General features: G+C 36.3%; 1 protein-coding gene across 1 annotated transcript in view; it reads right to left on the bottom strand.

Moving 5' to 3' along the window:
* Positions 1–18,735, bottom strand: part of LOC122794026 (ryanodine receptor 1-like) — a 2,146,276-nt gene that overhangs the window by 111,237 nt on the left and 2,016,304 nt on the right.

Raw genomic sequence — 18,735 nt, 5'->3', positions numbered from 1 at the left:
AAAAACCTATACACGGAATACCTAAAATTCCTAGCCTTCTTTTGAGAGAAAAAATCTCAAGACTAACTCTCTCTAATTGCCCAATAAAAAAAAAAAAAATATATATATATATATATATATATATATACATATATATTATGAGAACTCTGCATTAAAAGGCTTCTATATTGGGAATGAAATAAGAAAAACTATTCAGTTACAATATAATGATGTTTTTTTCCAGATAAAATAACAATATAGAAATAAAGACAATTAGCATATAAATATTCCATTTTCTATTCTTCCATAGTCATTAGATTAGATCAACTTCTTACATTTTGGGCCTTTCATATTAATATAGTGTTTCAATAAAAAACACAATAATAAATATCTAAAATAAAATAACTGATAAAGATTAGATAAAGAAAAGTTCTTAAATAAATTTCAAAACATGAAAAAGAATGAATACAAAACAATGAATTTTTAGCATAACTTCAACATGTGCATAAAGATATAACATGATGTAGTAATACTAATGACAAACAAAATATAACATTATATTCATTTAAAATTTACATCTAGATATTAACAGGTAAATATTTATAAAAATATTAATAATTTATAATATTTATAAATAAGGAAGAATACCCAGATGTATATTAATAAAAAGCTAAGGAAAATGTATAAGTAATCAGATAACCTTTCTCATTCAGGAAGTCTATCTTTGCTTATGTAAACTTATTTTAATTGCAATTGTGTCTTAAGTGTTAATATGCATTAATGAATATGATGTAAAGTTTAAATAAACTTTTGAATTAATACCAAAACATTGTAGACAATCCTAACTAAAAATAATATAATCATTTATATATTTAAAAAATGCTTGCAACAGAAGGGAAAAGAGAGTCGGACAGTGGTAAAATATACTAACTGAAGTAGAGGCACCATTCCTTTTATGCCACCAGTATATCTATGTGACCATTCTCTCAATCTAATAATGTTGATATGTATTCATTCAAATTATAATCAAGAATATCTACTGGTATGACCCAATTATTTAGCAATAATATTATATTGTGACTTCTATTAAAAATAATTTCCCCATGTGATTCCAATAATAATTTGAAATCTGTCAGTTAGATAATGAATCTAACTTTGAAAGATGATGATGAAGGATTCAACTAGAACTTTTCTTTTCCCTCTCCTCCCTTCCTCCTTGAGATAAGTATACATTTCCATATTAATATTTCTAAATCCAACGTAAAACCAGGTAACCTACAAACTAAAGCATGACATCAGAGGAAACCTTTGATGATGCTGGAGAGAACTGTCACTAATACTTGCATTGTAAGATGTACAGTTTGAGATCTACTGTGATTTATTTATATTATTAATTATGCAGACATATTTTTATATTTTTGTAAACATCTTAATAAACAGCACAAAGAAAGGAATTTCTTACTCCTCATATAAAGACTCAAATCTGGTTGAATAAAAATGCTCCTGACAATATGTTTGAGTTATACTATCCAAGATATGAACATTTGTTTTGTTAAAATTAAATTGTAATATAGCATTATTATTATAAAGATTGTGGATGTGCCAATTATAATCACTATGAGGAACACATTTTACTGAACAACATTGGCATTGGCACATTTTAGTAGTATTTGTTGCTCACGTGATATTTTCATTTGTTTAGCTTATGTCTTTTAAGTTGACTTTTGAGGAAATGCTTTGCAATCTAAGGATGTATGTAAGCTGCTAGAAGTGTAACATTCCTCATCTGCCAGGTGGTAATGAATAAATAGATCAAAGCCCTTTGCATTCAACAGAAATCTTTTTTCCCCAACACTGCTGCCAAGTTTATCTTGTAGTATATCTGGTGTACCATATTCCATACTGAACTGCAAGATGACTGATACAAATCTGAAACAATTGAGAAATCAAACAATCCCTGAGTACTTCTTGATCCTGTTTATCCCATGTTACATACCGTTGTCCAAAATTCATTTTCTAGTCTATGTTGTTCCTACAGTCTCATGTTTCTTTTATTAGGCCTACACTCATATTCATATCATATAGTCTGAGTACTAGTTTAGTTTGACTAACTTTGTAGAAAGCCTCTCTACAATCTATAAATACATCTACTTAAACATCAATATGTTATGTATTAAATAATTCATGGAGTGATGTCATGTAAGTGAAACTCTACCCATCATAACTTCCAATAGACAAAACATTGTCAGAGAAGTTAAAAATCTAAATACATTGGCATATACAGTACATTAAATAATAGCCAATACCAAATGGTTCTGGCTGGAAAATTTGCAGATAACTGCATGCCAGGAATAGTCCTTGAATCACCAAATGACTTAGCCATCTTGCAGAAGGTTTGTCTTAAATAACTTGGGCCAAAATCATGGTGTAAAAATAAATGCCAAAAAAAAAAATGCATTATCATATCCTTTGGGAAGTCATCAACCCCAGGGAACTACCCCATTGATAATATGCCCCTAAGAGTTGAGCCAGTTGTTTGGGATTTGGGACCTTATGTGCACAGTGATGTAACTTTTGGTCAACATGTAGCCATGTTGTAAAAGTCCTTGTATATTGCACAGCTTCTAAACAAAGGATTGTGTCTAGATCTACAGATCTCATTATTTCCCTTTACTCAGCACTCATTAAGTCAATCATTGATATAATTAATGCCCCTTTTGGCATGTACCTGTCCAGACATATGCAACAACTGGAACACCTACAAAGATACCTTCCTAAAAGGATACAAGGCCTAAACAATGTGCCCTATGTGGAATGACTCAAAGCCCTGCCACTACACTCTGTATCCTATAGACTGCTAAGAGGTGATCTGTGTCTGGCATATAAGGCATCCTTGTAAAACAAACAATAGACCTGGAAAGGCATACAATAAAGTTCGCAGACAGTTGGATTCTCTTCCTTTAATGTCACAACCAAAGCACAAAAACAAAGCTCTGCATTAACGTTCTGAATTACGTTTTCATTTATACTTCATCAGATGTGGGCAAGTAAACAGAGATAATTTGTGTCAGTCAGTCTGGAGAATGTAGTGGCTTGGTTCAGAATGTTGTATAGCTCAGATGGCTCACACCCAGCCATGTAAACTTATTTCGAACCTTGCACTTTTTTAGTTGACACCAAAGGCTTCACTGTTGTTCCCCTTGCCTTTCATTTTTGTTACCAGGGACGCTAATCGTATCCAAGGAAGTCGCTAAACCCTGCACCTTAATTGGCACACAGGGCTTGGCAAGGCATCCTCCAACCCATTACTTTTTTAATATCTTTATTGAATTATCACTTGTGACACAAGCAAATTTACATTTATATAAAGTAATCAAACTGTATTAAGTTCACGTTTACAAAGATTATACACACATGTTGCTATATATCATATAACCTAAACAACATTACATAAATTATTCAATTACTGCCCTTTATTTAAACAAGAAACATCTTTATTAAACATCACTTACAACACCGACAATCATACATTTATATAAATGAAAACAAACCACATTGACACAATCTTTGTTGCAAGCATTTTACATCACAAACCATACTGACACACTACCAGTTGCAAACAGTATATATCACTTATATTCTACCCAATCATTTTCAAACATTATATAGCTCATTTAAGTCCTGCCCTCTTTTAAACCTCATTCCTTCCCTGTATGTACTGTTTCCACAATTCCCATTTTTCCTATGTAATTTGCTCCTACCCTTTTCTAAAGATCTCAATTTTAGTTGCTTTATCTCTGTTACTATATTCACTAATTTAGTATAGTTGGTTTAGATTTTGATTTACATTTTCTAGTAATTGCTTTTTTGGCAGCCACCATAATTAGACATAGCAAGGCTTTACCATGTCTAGGGAATTCCGATTCTGTATCACAGCTCAAAAAATCATCTCCCTTGTCACAACAATCTGCCCACCCAGCATTTCTGACAGTGCATCCGGCAGGGAATCCTTAACGTCCATCAACTCACTGCACTCCCAGAAAATATATTGCAAATTGCCTCTTTCTTCCCCATCATACCTCCAACATTTGCTGTCTACCCTAGGAAAATTTCTCTGGAGTCTACTTGGGGTATAAAAATATCCATGTAAACATTTCCAAGCAAAAATCCTAAATCCTCTAGATTTTGTTGCATATTTGGGAGAAATACATACATATATCCTCCCATTGTTTCTTTGTGAATTGCTTATCCAATCTCTCTTCCCAATCCTTTCTAACCTCCTCTGATTGATTTTTATAGTTATCATGCAATATTTTATATACTCTACTAATCATTCCTTTTTTAATGGCAGTTCTGTTCTAGACTCTACTAAAAACTCTACCAGTACTGGTCTTTTATTTACGACGTCCTTATTTCTTTCTCTTTGCCTATACTCTGATATCAATCCTTTACAGGGAAGGCAATCTCTAACCTGCAGCCTATATAAATTCTTGGCGTCCTTCCCATTCTATCATCCTTCCCCTCTCTAGTTATTTGCTTGCAATACCTTGGTTCCTTTGCTAGTTTTCTCCAATAAATTCCAGCCCCGTCTTGCCTATTGTTTAGATCCCTAAATGCAGTCACCCCCTATCGGCAAAATCTCCTTTCTCCATTCCTATGTTGGCTTAGTTCTTAGGATACTTTCTGCTACTTTACAGATATAATATTCTGTATGATTATTGTTATTCTCCTTAAAGGCCTACATCCAAAATCCCAGTCTCTCCTTGTTTCTTCAGGTTCCCCGTGTTTCATCATCATCTCTTTCCACTTTGAATTATAGTTTTCTGCTTGTGCTATGTATAGGAACCTTAACTGTGCAGCTCTGAAATACCCCTTCAAATCTGGTAATCCCAATCTGCCCTGTTCTGCTGGAATAATCACCTTATCCCACTTGACTCTTGCTATCTTTCCCTTCTGCATAAAGTCCCTCAGCTCTTTATTAATTGCTATCCAAAACTTCGCCTCTCATTGATAAAAATATACCTGACCTGTGTGAAAGACTAATGGGACTGAAAATATTTTAACCACTTGTACTTTACTATTCCTATCCATATAGCAAAGCTTCTACTTTCTCAGTTTTTGTATTATCTTTTGTTTAGTCTCTTCCCACATATACTTAGCCACACCAGAATCATTTTTAATCCATACTCCTAAATACTTCATTTTATCATGTCCACATAAATATGGATATTGCTGAATGAATTCATATGTAGGTACATAATTTACCACTTGCCTTTCTTTTACCTTCATTAATTTTGCATGCTGAAAAAATCTGAAACTGTCTCAAAATGTTCCACAACACTGTAATGTATCTTTCTGTTTTTGTTAGGTATAAAATAATATAATCTGCATTACCAATTATATCCTTGAATTTCTGAATCCCTTATTTTCTTTACCAACAGTTCAAAATATAATGCAAATAACAAAAGGAAAGAGGACACTCCTGCCTCATTGCTCGGCTCAACCAAACATTCTCAGAGAGAATCCACCCACTTTAATTTTTGCCTCTGATCCCTCATATTTCCTCCTAATCATTCTGACAATTTTTTCAGGAAGTGAAAATGCTTCCATTGCCCTGCTCATAAAGTCCCAGCTTACTCTGCCAAATACTTTCTCTGCATCAAGACCCACCAATAACAATGGCATTTTCTTACATTCTATTTCCCTCTGGATCATCAATGTTCGGTTAATGTCGTCAAATGTTTGCCACCCCTCCAGAAAACCATACTGATCCATAGCCATCAATGTTGGCATTACTTTTGCCATTCTTTTAGCCATTATAGATGTGAACACTTTATAATCATGGTTTAGTACTGAAATGGGCCTGCATGAAGTTGGATCTGATGGAACTTTACCCTCTTTGGGTATTACAGCTACCACAGCTTTCTTCCAGGATGTTGGTACGTCTCCTCATCTTAAAATACTGTTAAACAAAACCTTCCAAATTGCATCAGTTTTTCCCTCATAGCTTCCAAACCTCCAAAGGAATACCATCTATTCCTGGGGACTTTTTTATCTCATCTCTGCCTATCCTAACTGTTAATAATTGCGCCTCATCTACTTCTAACCTTGGCATATTTAATTCGTCCATAAACATTTCCATTTGCATCTTTTCTTGATTTCCATGTTTCTCGGCTTTATACAGACTATCAAAGAATACCTCTACAGGATCTCTTGCTACCTTCCTTGTTATAGGCTCCCTAAGCTTGATGACAGCCCTTTCTAATTTCTGTTGCCCAAGTCATTGTGCTAAAAGTTTTTGTGCTCTAGTGTTATTATCAAAAACAGTTGCTTAACAGCAATCTTTCTAAACTGGTGTATATTATCAAGGTAATCCTTTTTTTCTGCTTAGCATTCTGCAGTTGATCCTCTTCTTGTTCTGTAAGAGTCCCCCTATTCTGTAACACTAACATATTTCAGTCCCTCTAAATAATTCTTGTTACTTCTTAACCATAGTTCCTTTTCTATTTCCACCAATTTTTAAACTCCACCTTAATTTTATCCAACTCTCTAGCTATATTTTTGGAAGTAATTTCTATCCTCTAGAATAGCTCCTGAACAATCTCCGCTACCCATTCCTTTTCAACAGATAGGTGGGAAACGGCCAGTGTCTCATTTTTATTTCATTACCCTGTGTTTTTATTTTAGCAACTATTGGTGCATGGGCTGAAATAGCTATTGTGTGCATATCAGGACCTTGCAATTAAATTTTATTTATTTTATTTTACATTTGTTAACCGGGGGTGTCTGACTGAGCCGAAAAGGCCCCTTTTCAGCAGAGGCCTGGGGAGAAAAGCTCCACAAAGAAAAATTACAGACACATTTAGTTATTTAGACATGATCAGTATACACACAAATTACAGGAGACATGTTTTTACAGTGGTATGCAGCACATAAACAGTTACAGTGGACAGAACAAACAAAACAATATTAATTTTAAAAATAAAGGTAATTAATAGATTTGTGATGTACAGCTGAAATTTGGAACATAGGTAGAATACATACATAGTACACAGGTACAGTACATACATTGTAGATTAGCCAGTGTTTGTGAGTAAGATTGAAAACTATTATCAAGTGCTCTAGATTTTGTATGTATGTGTTATCCGCTTTCACTAGCCTGGGGAGCAATCATGGCACTGCCAACTTTCCTTGAGATGTTGCCTGATGAGGTCTTTAAAGGAGGCTTTGGATGATGTGTTTTGAATGCTTGTAAATGCACATGTTCCTGATAAATGTAAATTCTGTCTAGCCTAGCCCAGTTTTTATATCTTGGGGAATAATATGTATATTCACTCTAGACTCTTATTACTGACTTCACATCTTCCATGCTAAATATTTTCATAAATTTCTTCAAAAATCTACCCTCCTTTGTAATACTTTCCCTTCTGTGCCCCACAGATACATCTTCACTGATGCAAATCAAATTCCAGTCCCCACCTATAAGTAATATTCCTTGCTGAAAAATTATTATTCTCCCAACATTTCCTTAAGCTCCACTATAGCAGTTTTAGGTGGAATATAAATACATGCCAGTGTAATTCTCTTCCCTTGTCAGTAGCCCTTCAGCACTACAAATCTGCCACTATTATCTTTTTTATCCTGTTCTATCACTATTGGAGCTCCTCTTGTAATTAATATAAGTACTCCTCTTTTCCTTTGTCCCAGATATTCTGCTGAATAACCATTCTGAAAACCTTTCCATATCAAATTAACATGTTCAGTCCTTTCCAAGTGTGTCTCCTGTAACATACCTATTTGCACTCCACATGTTTTAATATAGTTCACTATTTCTTCTTTTTTTGTATTTACCTCTGAGACCATTGACATTTAAAGACATTACAGAAAGCATCATGGTATTAAAAAGTTATTATTCCCAGCTTTTATGTATAACACCTTTTTTGTTAACTGTCTAGTTCCAGCTTTTGTGTTACATGAATACACTGTTTGGCAGGTTGAACTTTTATATAGTTGTTTCTTGTCATAGCCATCTGAGCCTATGTCTATCTTACAAGACATTTTGTTTTATTGAAAACCCTCAAAAAATAAAAAAAAATAAAATAAACCCCCAATACTCCCCTAAAACCTATTAATTTAATACCAACACACAAAACTATGTACATCTTCAAATACTGAAGTTTTATCCGCCTAATAGGAAGAAATGTTCCAAACTGACAGCAACACTCATAGACTTGAGTTAAAAGTTATCCATGCTAAGACACAGGGTGCACCCTGTGCTTCTACTAAATGCTAACTGGTTTTGCCTTATCTTTATAGCTCTATCAGCTGGGAAAACACCTGAATGCTTTCGGAGAACATTATCTCCTAGCCAGTTTTTCTTTCCTTTTTTCCCAGCCAATCATTCTCCACCAGACTCAACACAATTTCTCTTTATCAGATTGTCTCCACAGAGACATGAGAACCAGACAGCCAATTTCTCATTATCAGTTTGTCTCCATGGAGATATGAGAATGAGACAGTCAATTTCTCTTTATCAGACTGCTTTCATTGAGATATGAGAGCCAGATACAGAACTGCTACTAAGCATATATTTATTTGCTGGAAAAAAGCCTCATAATATTCAATATTCCTTATCATTTACTTGCTTTCTCTTAAAAGGTGTTACTAAATCAATCTAAGGTCCTTAATCCAGTCATTCTCCCATGCAAGAAAGAAAAAAGCACATTCATTTTTCTTTTGTCATGCTCTTTTAATCAGTTTTTTTACACCTCAGTGCATACATTTCTTAAAACTGAAGAAGAAGAAAGAGAGATAAGGGAGAAAGAAAGGGAAAGTGAACAGCAGCACCTGTTTACATTGTTTACAATCTCCATTACACTTAAAATAACTGAGAAAATGTATTTTATAGCATGCAAAGAAAACCATGCACCACAAAAATAGTAGTATTAAGAAATAAATATTTACTTTACCTACAGTTAACTTTCTCCCATTTCTTCCCCTCCTCAAAGGATTTTTCTGAACATTAATGATGTGAAGTAGGGCATATACTTTAGAGTCCCCCATAAGTCCACCAAATTCTGAAAGAGTCCAATATTTCCACATTTTCTTGTTCTGTCATATTTCACAAATATAATTATTGCACTGTAATCCCACATTAAGTTACTAGTTTTATTACTGTTCATCTCCACCTCCCAAATCCTGTCTCTCCTTCATTTCCAACATATTCTCAATTCTTCTAGTCAACTCTTGTGCTCCCTTCTTTCTCTCCAACATCTTCTGTTGTAACAGTGGAAAAAGTTTCACAGGTGCAGTCTCTCTGTGGTCTGTATTACCAGAAAAAGAAGAAGCAGAATCTCCTTCTGTTTCACAGCTCACTTCTTGTAGGACAGACTTTTGTATTTCCTCCTTAGCATGTACTTCAGCAAAACATTATTTTGTCCCTCCAGGGAAGAATACCTTGAAGACAGCTGGGTACAGTAGTTTCAGTCTCACACCTGAGTCTTGACATTTCCTGAATAGTGGAATGAATGTACTCCTTTTCGGCCTGGTGAACAAGTAATCATTCTCCACAAACACTCTGTTGTCTCCCACTTTTAGTATTTTGTCCTTCTGCCATGATTTTGTCAGAATCAACTCCTGCTGGTAGGACTGCATATTTACTATTAAAGGTCTGGGCTGCATTCTCATTGGGCAGGTTTGGAGCATACACAAGATGTGCCCTTTAAACTAACAACTCCAGATGTAGAATACCAGTTCAGTTGCTTATTTGTGCTTTCATAAAATTAATGCAGTATTCTTTGGTATAGCTGAAAATCTCAGGTTTTCCCTAAATGCTCTGTCCTCTAATTTATTTTTTTAAATATCTCTTCCTGAGCAGTCTGACATTCAGCCAGCCTTTTCTTAATTTCATCTTCTGATTTTTGCTGCTTTATCACCTCATGTGAATATCTTTTTCAAATCTTCTTCCATTTTTTTCCAGAATTTTGTTGTTTATGTTGATATACTCTATCAGTGTTTCTTTTATTTTAACCAGGTCTGTGTGCAGTTGTTTTGTATCTTCCTGTCCATTACTGGGAATTATGTCTGAAGGTTACACTGCTTTTTACTAAACAGCTGCTGAATTTTCCCTGTCAGTGATTTTTCCTCACTTTTTGTAGCTGATTTTCTTCCAGGTGCTTTGTATTTGTTTTTTTTCTTGGCATCCAGGCAGTGCACTTATTAGCCACTTACTGAAATTTACCCATAAACACAAGTCAACTGGCCTTCACTGTTAAGTTTATCCTCCAACCTATTACTGATAGATTTACTGCATGCCAGCAAATCAAATGGCATCAGAAATACTTGGTCTAGGGATCTAAACCTCTTCTGCAACATCAACAGAGCTATTTGGAGGGGAAGAAGCTGCTTTATAAAGTCCATTGAACACGTGGGAGAAACAGACAAATGTAGATTTTGTAAAACTGAACTGGAAACAGTCGCACACCTCATTTCTGGTTGGTTATGACATACTAATGGCACGAGGACTGTGTACTGAAAGGCACAATAATGTGGCAAGACTGTTGCACTGGGGATTGTGCAAACATATTATGGTTCTGAAGTGGCTGAAAAGCACTGGTCACATGAGCCACAAAGCATCATAGAAGATGATGAAGTCTACATCACATGGAATCATCCATAACCAACAATAAAAAAAAGACAGATGCTAGAAAACTGGATATAGTCATCCAGGAAAAGAAGACAAGAGTAGCATTAATCAGTGAAATCACCACACCCAGTGACTACAGTGTCCTGTGTACAGACAGACACAAAGTTATAAAATATCAGGATCTGCAAGCAGAAATGAGAACAATGTGGAAGACAGTAGTAGGAGCAATGGGTCTTAAAAAAGAGTCTACAATCATATTTAGATATGCTACCAATACACATAACTCCATACGAATTACAGGAGGAGTCATTACTAGGCACACTGTGGGTGCTACGAAGGCCACTTTTGGCTGACATCAAAGACTGAAACAATACTAATTTCATTGTACTTTGACTTAGGAATGGGGTCCAGTCCCGTCATGGTATTAGAAACCCAAAAGAGTCGGAGAAATTAAAAAGGGAGAGGTATATCTCACAGAGGACACTGCTGCTATGGAACAGACTCCCCATCCACATAAAACAAAGTTCACCCCTGTCCATTTTTAAGTGCAACCAACCCTTTATTTATTTAACTCCAGGGTCACACAACTGAATAATTCAAGAAACATGCAAATATTATTTCAAAGTAGACACAGTTTATTACAGATATAAACTTTAACTTTATGTTTCACTTTGCAAGCAGTTTAGCCAAACAAGCATTCACTGAAACAGCACTGCCCTCAAGTACTTTGGTAAAATGGTCTTGCTCTAAACATGAAATATAATATAACAGAAACAAAGCAGATGGGGCAGAATCCGGTAGGAAAATACTTAAACTGAAAAAAACAAACTGCAGTAGTGCAAAAGTATTAAAAACACACTGTTAAGAATACTCTTTAAAAACAAAAGAAGATTAGCGCTTTCGTACCCAGCATGGTACTTCATCAGATCTAAAACTTTACTGAACAGTTACAATTTAAATAAAACTAACAATTAATGCTGCAAATCACGTGACTTCAAGATGGGTTTAAGGGGAATGAACTCATTTAACCCCTTGATACCTGCGGCTTGCAAAAGTAACATCCATTTTATCTCTTGACATTCTGTTTTGTTAATTAAATCACCACCTCTAACACTAGGCTGACATATCTCCAGAACTAAAAATTTAAAATAATGATCACTGCCCATTAAAGCAACATGTTTTGCAAGTGCATTGTTACTATCATTCTTCCGAATGCTATACAAATGCTCACGTATCCGGTCCCTTAAACACCTGTTGGTTTTGCCTACATAAAACATTTTGCAGAGTTCACAAGATGCTAAATACACAATATTCATCGTATTACAGTCAGCAGTGACTAAGTTCATACACATGCCCGGTCACAGGATGCACAAATATATCATCATTGTTAATATGAGCACACATGGTGCATCTCTGACAAGGGAGAGTCCCTAGCTTAACTCCTCTGTTGCTGTTACCAGTAGCTTTGTTGGTCTTATAACAAAGCAATCTCTTTAAGACATTTATGATTCTTAAAACTAAAATGTGGTATCTCTCCCAACACCTACTTATATTTAACATCAGATTGTAGTAGTTTCCAATGTTTCCTAATGATATCACATACAACAGAAGAATCATTAGAAAAAGTAAGGCACATTCTAGCCTTGCTTGACTGATTCACTATCCTACTATTGACCAAGTCCATATTTGAATTCAAATAAGGCTTTGAACGAGTGTCCCTGAATGAGACAACCTCATCTTGTGCCTCATATATATCATCTTGTGAATAACCTTTATGTCTAAAGTTACTGGAAATTCCTTCAAAAGATTCATACATGCAGCTGTCTTTTGTGTTCAGCCTAGCTGATCTGTAAAATTGCCCTTTTAACACATTTTTCTTAATGGATTTAGGATGCATACTTTTAGCATGTAGGATGTTATTAGTCTTACAGGGTTTAGTGTGAATCTCTGTCTCAACACCATCTGGGGCTAAGATAACCTGCACATCCAAAAATGAAATCTTTTCATTGGAAGAGCTAAATGTGAACTTCAGAAAATTCATACTGCTGTTAAGATATGCAACAAACTCACACAGGGAACAGTAGTCATTATCCCAAATAAAGAAAACGTCCACAAAACGACTATAATGGAGGATAAATCTAGAAAAAATGTTATCATTGAGCACAAACTCAGACTCCCACTGAGTCATGACAATATTGGCGTAGCTATTTGCACAAACTGTGCCCATAGCTATGCCCATTTGTTGTAAGTAGTAAGAACCTTCAGACATAAATAGGTTATGATCCAAAATAATATCTAGCAGGGAGCAGATCAAATGAACCTTACTAGTACTATATACACTGTGCTGTGCTAAAAAAAACCTGACAAAATCAACCCCTATGTCATTAGGGATACAAGTAAAAAGTGAAGTAACATCCATAGTAACTAACAATACCTGATTGTTAAATTCATTTGACGTCCATCCATTCAGTCTCCGTAAGAAATTTTTAGTGTCCTTTAAAACATACTCAACTTTATCGAGTATGGGACGAAGTTGTTTCTCAACATAGATTGAAAGTGTCTCTGTAGCCCACCCTCTGTCAGATACTATTGGTCGCATGGGTGAATTAAAGGAATTTTTATGCAACTTTGGGATTCCATGATTATAAGGTATCTTATGGATGTTACTTATGGATGTCAAACGATCATCCAAGTACATGGTGCTGGTCTAATGACGGACATTAAATAAAATCAAAAAAATTTCCCTCTCTTTTTTTTGTAACCTCCTCTAGGGTATGGCATCCATCCAGTGCTGTTGAGTCACATCTGACTCATATAGTGACCTAATGAACAGCTGCCGCCATCCACAGAGTATACAAAGGAAATAGGGAATGGAAGTAGCTTGGTAGCTTGCCAAGCCTTCCTTCTGTAACTAACTAACACACACACACACACACACACACACACACACACACACACACACACACACACACACACACACACACACACACCAAAAGACAAGTTAGAGCCATTAGTCCACCTACCAGGAGAAAAACTATGCAAATACAAGGAGAACAAGCAGTCTTTGCACAGAAGATACCTCTGCCAAGAGCCAAACAGAACCCTTCACTTTGAGGTGATAATGCTACTCACTGTGCCACCCAAAAGCGCAACAATTACCATACCCTCTACAATTTAAGTGCTGCCAACATAGGTAGTCTGTCGTTGTACAGATGTCTGAGTAGTGATAAGGTAGGAATACTCCATATTTATATTACTGCTTGAGATTACTAGATAAATTTTTGTTAATAGTTTTATGTCACTCAGTTGCAGGAAAAAACAAGTGTATGTGATTACATAATATTTATTTATTTGACCACAAAAGTCTGACTGGGCCAATATGTGACCATTTTCAGCAGAGGTCTGTGCAGTTGCATTGTTTTTTTTCTGTCTACAGCCCCAAACATGCCTGAAAAGAATCCTCAACCTAGTCAACTAACTCTATCAACAGATAAGCAAACAATGATCAAGCTGCCAGGGACAATGCAAGTTATTAATTGGGCTTGAAGTTCTTCCCACACTTGCATACATTGACCAGACTGCCAGGTAAACAGTTAACCTGTCACATATGGGGACCATTGTCATATTTGATGAAAAAATTTCTGTTTCACTGTTAAAACTGAGTAAATAGCCCCCTGTAGAATTAACCACCAATTACATTCAGGGTGACCTTTGCAAATATTTGTTCCCAAATCATATTCTTTTTACTTGCATACGTATAGGTTGTTTCTGTAACTTACTTCTGTCTATTTTTATGTAGAAAATTGCTCCTCACTGAGAATGAGCCCTATACTTCATAGCTGAAGTTTGTGTTGAAAACATACATGAGGTGCATTTCCATCTGCAGTGTTTGCGCTACCATCCATCTCTCTAAGAATGTTTCTTAAAGAGACATTTTTTGCTATTTCATGTTCAGTTTCAGTCTTAGCTTTAGGCTAAATAATTCTAACTACAAGCTTACAGCTACTTTACCTGTGGTGCTGTCACTCATTATTTCTTTGCTGACATTGATTGTGATTTCATTGGATACCACCAATGTTGTAAATCTTCTTCTTCTTCTTCTTTCGGCTTTTCCTGGTTAGGGATCACCACAGCGGATCATCTGTCCGCTCATGACTGGCAGAGGAGTTTTACGGTGTTGAGTTGCCAGCCCGGCGCCCAACCTTCCACAGAAGGCACACACACATACACATACACACACACACACACACACTCACACACACACACACACACACACACACTCACACCTAGGGCCAATTTAGAGTGTCCAATCCACCTACTGCATGTTGGCTTAAATACCTAGGATGACCTATCTTTCTTACTTGTTTTTTTTATGCAGTGCCTTGTGGCCAGGATAGCACAGAAAAGGATCTTACATCAGCCCATCTCACCACAAACAATAAATAAATACCCACAGTCACTAAATTCTTACCTTCACTGTTATGTTTTTTTTTATACTTGTTAACTGGTATAGAGCACTGATCTCCCTGGACTTTTTTCAGACTCAGGCCAGGAGCACCATCTGGTTAAGTGACTTCCTCAGAGTCACACAGTTAAACAATGGAGGCTAAGGTACATGTAATATATGCAAAAAATGTATAATTGCCTATCAAACCAATCTGTTTGTTACATGTAATGCCTTTGTCCATTGTCTTAGGTCACGTGTCTGAAAATGGTCCTTGGACAAGTCTATTTACCCACTTAAGAAAAATTAAATAAATAGATAAATACATAAACAAACATATTCTTAGACAGATAAGGAAAAACCGGAGCACTCAGAACAAATGTAGAAATGGGCACAACATGCAGATTCTGCACAGCCAGTGAGCAGAGGCCAGGACTCAAACTTTGGACCTGTGAGGCAGAGAACTTAATCATTGAGCCACTGTGTTGTCCACTAGCATCACTTGAGATTTTGCCAGATTTACTTTCAATAACTAATCAGGAAGAGAATTCAAGTAATCCTCAAAATAAAAAAATAAACGTTGTCATATGATTCTGAGAAAAGAAGAGGTTCAGTTAGAAATCCTCCACACAGTAATGGCAGACAATTCTCTCTCCTTTGTTTGGGGTCTGTAAGTGGTCAGATGCACACAGTGAACAACAGAAGAGCCAGAATCACCTATGAAGAATCTCAAGGGTCACGGACAGGTTCTGGGAAGAGGTAGTTTGACAAAGCACCCAGTAACTCTGCTTGGAATGGCAACAGACAAATTGCGAGTCGTTCGATGCTAAGTGGGGGTATATCAGTTCATCACTGACATTAGGAGGGTAAGAGATAAGGTGTTAACATTACAGATCTGATGAATTTTAACATCCCTTCTTAAATAGAGCTATGAGGGCCTCATCTATTGAAGATGGAGAAGAATAGTTCACAGAGAAATTTACACACTCTGCAAAATCACAAGACAGAGGATTTCTACACAAGTTGTAACAAGCATAGAATGACCAGGATCCATTTCAGACTAGAATGGATGGGCAGACAAAACTATATTCATTCACTGTGCTAGGATGAAAAAGCCTTACAAATAATAGTGAGGATGGAGTGCAAAGACTGCTGACAATATGAAAAATCTTAGTAAGATGATCTGACTCAGCAAAAATCTCACTGGCCAGGAAAATATGCTGAATAATGGTCATCCTTATGAAATCTATCTCCAATAAGCCATGACCTTTTCCAAGTACACTTCAAATTTCATACTGTCCTGCGTATCTCACAAAGGCCAAGATTATACCAACATTCACATGAAACCATAAAGACAGGATGCCTATGAATAGAGGCAAGCAGATGCACTACAGAGGTCACTGAAGAGTTGATTAAAAGCTGAAGCTAAAATTAATGAATCATCAGCAAAGCAAGGTACATAAAGATGACACAGTAAATTAATGAGGACACTGCTAGAGATATTTCTTAAATCCCTAAAAAGAGACAGCTCAATATTGGCTGGCCTAACCAGAGGGAGCCTGAAGAAGGAATCCACCAGACAGAGATCATATCAATAAACCAACTATACCTGCAGATCTGATGCAACCACAATTAAGATGATCAGTTCCTAGATGTGTCCTCTATTACGGGTAACAAAAGAAACATCCTAAACAAAGCCAAAACCCTTCACAATTTGTTGACATTCTATTGTAAATTCATTAATGTTGTCACCGACATATGCTTTAAAATCTCTAGCAACAAGCCCTCTTTGATGTCCAGTTTCCATGTCAATGAAGACATCTGGACTACTGCATAAAGGTCACCTAATGACAGGAGACACAGCAAATGAGAAATTTACTGTCCTGCTCCAAGGACAGAATCAAAGGAGTTGGTCATCCCACTGATGACGCTGGCAACCTTCAACCTTATTCCAAGATAGATAGACAGACAGTGCTCCAGTGACACTATCTCTTTCATGACTGAATTACTGACTGTAGAGTGGAACAGCTGCCCATCTGATGACGACCAAAGTTCTCAGTAAGCCAGGTTTCGGTAATCAGCGACAGCCAGCATTATACAGCAAGATGGGGATGAGTCCTCACCTTTATTTTCTTTATTTTATTTCGATTTGAAGCTGTCTTAGTACATGAACATTCCCACCATTCCATTCTTCTTAGTATTTTTGCTTTTCAGATTATGACCCGAAGTGACATATTTTACTCTATTAATATGTCCTTTGTAAACAAATGTATTAAGATGTGTGCGTGTGTGTGTTAATACTTTTAAGACATGTCACAAACATGTAAATGCTTAACTGAATTAGAGATATATATATGACTTTGGATGAAATTACATAAAAGTATATTATAGTGCTACACCTCATTTTCATTTCACAAGAACTAACTATAATCCAATGTGTATGTCTGACAACTTCTCTGGGTTGTGCACAATACCTAAAATGCTTATCTCTGTTTTTAGGATTAGGCTAACATGCTTCCCCAAGCTTTTGACCATACCTTTACCATAAGTCTGTCCGCTAGTACAGAGGAGTGAGGTTATGAGGTGTCAGCCAGCTGCTTCCTGTGTTACAGGGTATGATTACCTCAGCCTTCATTTGCATGCTGTGTGACCTATAGCAAGTCACTGAACCAGGTAGTGCTTTGGGAAAATCGGCTCCTTACTTGTCTTCTGCATTACATGCCTAGTAACTACCTATGAACATATTCCAAATGAAGCCTTCTCTAGTTCATCATTTCATATATACAAAAGAGACATCTGGCAGGTCTTCATTTGCATTACCAAGATGATACCTGATTCTGTAATACGTGATGGATACACTGTTTTCAGTTCCAGAGCAAGTACCAACTGATAGGGTCTGCCTGAAATATTAGGTGAGCTGTGTGTGTGTGTGTGTGTGTGTGTGTGTGTGTGTGTGTGTGTGTGTGTGTGTGTGTGTGTGTGTGTGTGCGTGCATGTGTCCGTGTGGGTGTGTACTAATTAATATCTTGCTGACCTTGTACCCACAATGGCAACAGTGTGCCATGAGTATAGGAAGCCATGCAGGACACTGACTTATTCACTCACTCGCTCACTCTAAGCCACATTTTTTTGTTTTTTTCTTGTGGTAGGGATTCTGGATTGTTCTTCTTATGTTGGTGTTCTAGGTCTGTTGTATTTCTGTAGTTCAAAGACAGGTCGCTGTTTTATGAATGAGTGCTCCACAGTCAATCCTGCATTTGGAATATCAACTTTACTCTGTTATAGTCGCATTCTCCTGTTACATAATATCCCCTTCTGTCACCCTACTGTTTTTCATTCCTTGTATTATCATGTGATTCCTGTCCTTATTCCTTCCACAGAAGAGCTGGATGTAAATTAATTGTCTACATGTGGTGTTGTCCACTAGTTATGTATGGAGTTGCTTTTCTTCTCTTCTATCCTCCCAATACACTGCAGTGTATAATACCATATGTCCCTACCATTTCCTCTTTGGCTATACCTCTTCAAAGTTTCTAGCCTGTGTTCTTCACTGGAAGTTGTATTCACCCAGGTTTCCTGTCTGCTGTTTGCTGATTCCCCTCTGCCAATCATTTGAATAATATGGGAATGCAACATGCATACTTACTGCGATTCATTAACTCAGCAT

This window comes from Protopterus annectens, chromosome 1.part0 (genome assembly GCF_019279795.1).
Source record: "Protopterus annectens isolate FY-2018-M chromosome 1.part0, PAN1.0, whole genome shotgun sequence".
In the NCBI taxonomy this organism is placed as follows: Eukaryota; Metazoa; Chordata; order Ceratodontiformes; family Protopteridae; genus Protopterus; species Protopterus annectens.
This window is presented reverse-complemented; position numbering and strand designations above follow the sequence as displayed.